The sequence below is a fragment of the Hydra vulgaris genome, chromosome 15 (assembly GCF_038396675.1).
Source record: "Hydra vulgaris chromosome 15, alternate assembly HydraT2T_AEP".
Taxonomy (NCBI): Eukaryota; Metazoa; Cnidaria; class Hydrozoa; order Anthoathecata; family Hydridae; genus Hydra; species Hydra vulgaris.
In genome coordinates, this window is record NC_088934.1 from 32,510,001 (window position 1) to 32,515,802 (window position 5,802).

Consider the following 5,802-nt stretch of genomic DNA (forward strand, 5'->3'; position numbering starts at 1 on the left):
TCCCTTATTTTTACTTTTTTTTACACTTTTATAAACTCTAGCCAATTTTTGATTTTTTGTACGATTTTTTAAAAGCAATTGATTTAAATAAAGTATATGTAAAAAAATGGGTTTTTTAAATCGATTTTCATTACTGATTATCATTAATGGAACCGGTAAAATTTTTAACAATTTATAAAGCATTTTTGATATCAAAATCAATAATGGCCCGTTTTACTGGTTACTTTTTGCTAGTTAGTATTGAATAGAAAATTGCTTATGTTCTGTATAAAATCCGATAAATAAACTTCATAAAAACTCCGCCTTTTTCCCAGCGCAAAGAAAACATTTCGCTCAATCGAAAAATTCTTCCCCTATAAATATAGTAAAATACTTAACTATAAGCATTCAGGGACACGAGTATTGGTATTACTGTTGGTTGTTTTAAAGTGTAACATTGTACATTGTTACTAAGAAGTTTGAAGTTTATATTAGTTGTTATTTAATTTGTTTAAATTTTATTTCTCTCAATTCGCCAGCAACGCGTTCTTTGTTCCACGCACTGTTCAATATTTTATGTATCGTTCTATGTTCCACGTATCGTTCTATGTTCCACGTATCGTTCTATATTTTACATTTCAAATTTTCTGAGCTCAGCAGGGTGAAGTAGGTGGTCAGCTTTTTATTATAAACAATATGCAGTCATACATTTTTGTATCCTAGTTTTTTAATCATCTAAATCGTTTTAAAATCTATTTTGAATAACACCTTTAATGTTGCTGTGGAAAGTTACGGAACGTTCGATGACAACTCTGCGATTTTTGTTTAATAGTTTTTTTATTCGTTATTATTTTTATTATGTTTAAGCGGTTTTTGAATGTAAATTTTTGTAAATTATTGTATTGAATTAAATTTATGTGAACATGTGCAGAAAGATGATTTATGCAAGAGAAGAGTTATTGTTTGTATTTATGTATGTAAAGAGTTGCTATTTGTGTAAAAAGAAGGGTTTAATTTATTGTAGAGAGTTTAGTTTGTTTAAAAAAAAAAAGATTCTTAACTTCTCGTTGTGATGAAAGCGAGGAAATTACATCAACTAGAAGGTAACTTTGAATCTTAATGTCGTCTAAATAACTTTTCTAAAATGCCGTTGAAAAAAAATGAACAGTTATTAAAATAAATATATACTAAAAAAATTCTTATAAAAATATCAGGTTTATTTTGAACTTATTTTAGAGTCCAAAAAAAAAAGATATTTTGGTATATTTGTTTAATAACTTTTAATGATTTTTTTATATTCAGGCTTTCAATGGTAGATTACCAGATTATAAGAAATGGTGCCGTCAGGAAAGACAGCAAGCTACTTTCAGCCTGTAACCATGTACGAGAAGAGAAGAAGAAGTGTATAACAGACTCACCTACATAAAGAGAGTAAGTTAGAATCACATCATAAGATTATAATGCCTCAGTTGACTTGCAGTAGCTTCTCAATCATACGGCTGAGCGGATAATAGACTTTTTTAATAATAGTAGAGATCAGAAATCAGGGCTCCAGATCTCATTTATCTATAAAGTAGGGTATGATGGTTGCTCTGAACAGTATGTTTATAAGCAGATAGTACCTGAAGATATTGAGCTAGCCAGTATAGCAGTAGAGGGGACTTTGTTCCTTACATGCCTTGTTACCCTACAGATCCGAAGCAAGGAGACAGAAGAGGTCTGTCTGGAAAAAGCAAAAACTATCCCCCACACTTGTATTAAAACTTAATTGCAGGCCAATTAAGTTTTTATACGTAAGGAGAGCAAATATGTTGTGGTGGAGAAGAAAAACTTTTTCAAAGAGTTTCAGGCTGTTCCTACAAGGTTGGATGGATTCATAATCTGCTAGAAGCTGGAGGTAACCATTGTTGATAAAAAAGTTGCCACCATTTCTAGTGAAGTGACTGATACAACTACTAGATGCAGCATGACCAATTTTCTATTCATTTGTGGATAAGGAGAATGGAGTGCTTCTTATACATAAGCTGGATTTTAAAAAGAGGACGGTAAGGGGAGTAGATAAGAAACAACTTAAGTTCAAAAACAAAAACAGATCCAAAGAGCGCGGAGGGCTAGCTTAGGTATTGATGTTGATGTTCCAAGTTCAAGCGATATTGGAAACTCCAATGATGGCAATTCTACCAGGAGATTTGATTTGAAAACACTGTTAGGAGGTCGTACAAAACATCAGCAGAGATTTTTGGTGTTGATGATGAGCTGATGTATCCTCGAGGATTTATTTAGTATGGATACAAAAGGAGGATCTGCAGCAAAGAGATCCCTAAGAAGGTGAATCCTAACAAGATTCATCAGTAAAACCTGGAGACTGCACAACTGTACACCAGTCTGTACATTTGGTATCATATGCCCCAAGTGATACACAAGATGTTGGAACACAGTCATAAGGTTGTCAGTCTAAATGTTACTCTAGTTAGATCCCTGTTAGAGAGGCCATAGAAGTCCTCCAACAAGGAGTCCGACTAGGAGGCACTACACAAAAAATTTTCTATGCCCCTGATATACTATGATCTTATATTGAAGATGCTTTGTAGCATCGATCCTAAGGTATCCAAAATGATAAGGAATCAAGGAAAGGACAAAGATTCCAATCTTCCTGAGGAAGCCAAGTAGCTTTTGATGTACTAATGTATGAAGTAGGTCATCGCCAAGATTCTTTTTTTATAAAAAAAAAATTTGTTAAAAAAGTTTAATTGGTTTTTATTTGTTTATATTCACAATATCCAGGAAATAAGGTTTACAAAATGCAAAAAAATAATAAATATACCCAGCCGGTAAACAACTTTGAAATAAAGTTGAACTAATTTTAAAATCTAACGTTGAATTTATGTTTATGCAACGTTTAGAATGAAAGTATTTTTCAATTTTTATTTATTAACGTTAAATCAACGTTAGATCAAAACGTTTAATCAACGTTGAATCGACACAAATAACGTTACAATAACGTTAAACTTACGTTGAGACGTTTAGAATAACAGTTTTTTTTAACATCGACTTACCAACGTAAATCAACGTAAAACCGTCAGGAGCAATGTTCTTTTATATTTTGGCAGACAATAACCTTCTACTATGAGTTAACAACTCGTTTACACATTTGCATATACAGCAGTGCTTTACTGATTATTTTGCCATGGATAAGTGATTATGTGATTTTTATTTTTTGATTATTAATGATTCTACTATGATTATGAATAATTGAAACGTTTTTTTAATTTCTTCTGGGAAAAACACAGTGTCATCATCACTTTGAGTCAAACAATCATATAAGAACTCTTTACTGTCATAACCACTTTTCAAACCTTTGTTTTCTTTTACTTAACTGATGTTTTGATTAAATTTTTGATTGTCATTATTTCTCTCGAATTTCTCCTCTTCGTTATTAGAAGATATTTCTCCTCTTCGTTATTAGAAGATGGCTTTGCTTGAGCTAAAACATCAGAGTGGCATTTTTAACAATTACTTAAATAAAACATTAATTTTTTTTATCTTAAGAATAAGTAGAAATTTGAATACTAAATAAGGCTTATTAAACTTAAAAATGCGGTTTTCACACATAAACACCTCTGTGTTGCGCATTATACTAAAGTATTATTTTTTTTCCTATTTTAGCTTTAACTGATTTTAGTTTAAGCACCAACTCAACCCACGGTTTTTTCACAATTGAATTTTTTTGCCAACGTTGAATTAACTTTGAAAATAACTTTAACTGAACTACGTATAAACTTGTTGAACAAGCCTTCAACCAAATTTCAACGTTGAAACAACGTAAGGATGGCAGCTGGGTACCGTCTTGACAACCCATGACTACACCTAAAATGACCACTTGTGCGGTAAAATAAACACCAGTGTGTTCATTTTAGGGGTAGATATAGACATTTCTGACCCACTGGGCACCGTTATTTGTAATACTCAAAGTTTTTCTTTAACAAAATCAATCAGACATAAATCTGGTGGTGGAAGAAAAATAGGAATTACAATGTATAAAACTGGTTAGAAAACTGGATAAAGGTTTTATGATTAACCCAAGCCTCTCTCTAAGGAACACGCAATAAGATTTCTCATTCTCAGTCTTGTTGTAAAAGTCCAAGTTAAACATGGTTTTTATTCTTTTAAATAACAAATTGTGCCCATCCGTGTTGAAACTCAAAAAAAAAAACATGCAAGAAACCGCTGCAAAATGTTGTATGACAATTTTTTAAAAACTCTTTTATTGAAGACAATAAAAATGATATGAAGGAATTATATTTACGTCATTTTTACGCAAATTACTTATGGTAACTTCCGCATTCAGTTCCATGGTTAAAAAGAACCAAATAGTATGCGATTATTAATAAATAATTTATTTTAACCATAAAATATTTAAATTATTTTTCAATAAAATTACAGAAGCAAGATCGTAGAATTATAGAAGGTTAAACAAAGTGATGTGGAAGTTGTCGCTAAAACAGCAAATCTTCCAAACTTTTACTCTCCCGGAATTGAGAATTTTCGAAATATATAAAAATAGTAATGAAAACAATAATAATAAAATAATATTAATAAAAGTAATAATGACTATAACTATAATAATAATAATAAAGATTGAAAGAAATAAAGTAATTCACAAAATTATATTTTTTATCATTACCCGACGCTTCAAAATAAAATAAAAAGAAACTTTGCAAAATGCTTCCCTCGTAAACCTTCAAATGATTAGCAAACAGTCAACAAACAAATCTCTAATAATCAATTAGTAAAACAAACTCTAACAAGACAACAACAAATCAGATAATCACTGGCAAGAAACAAAATCAATAAATAGATTTCCAGCCTGCAATCAACTACTGTTTATTGATTTCGTTATAGCTTGACATTTAAATAAATATTAACGATATAAAAATAAAACGACATGGTTTTCATTTGTTGAAATGAACTGATCAGCGGATTAATGGAACCAACGGAAGTGGATAAAATCTTATAAACCGTAAATAAAATAGCATAAATTTAAATAAAAAATATTTTGATAAGTTTTACAAATAGCTTACAAAGTTTTATATTTACTGTTGTTAATGCATGTAGAGAATCAAAACAACTTTTTTTATTACTATTATTGTTGTTATCACTAATACCGCATTTTTTTATTAATACAAACATATAAAACATATGGTGGCCGATGAAAAATGAAAACAAAAAAGGTTTTTCATTCTATTATTGTTGACATAGATATTATATTTTTATATAGTGTTTATATACTTTCAATTTGAAGAATCGCATAAGAAAACTTATTATTATTTTGTTTTTAGTAAAGATTTACATTTTGGTAAATATTTTAAATTTTTTTATTTTAAATACTTAAAACTATTTTACTATAGCTACAATATATATATATATATATATATATATATATATATATATATATATATATATATATATATATATATATATATATATATATATATATATATATATATATATATATATATATATATATATATATATATATTTATATATTTATATATTTATATATTTATATATTTATATATTTATATATTTATATATTTATATATTTATATATTTATATATTTATATATTTATATATTTATATATTTATATATTTATATATTTATATATTTATATATATATAACTTTCGGGTAAAAATAATTCTGACATAAAAATTGTATACTTAGACTTTTTTTTTAATGATACTTTGCGTTTATTTAACTTTTTTCAATTTGATTTTTTATGTATTTATATTGATACTAACATAATAGTATTACTATTTATAT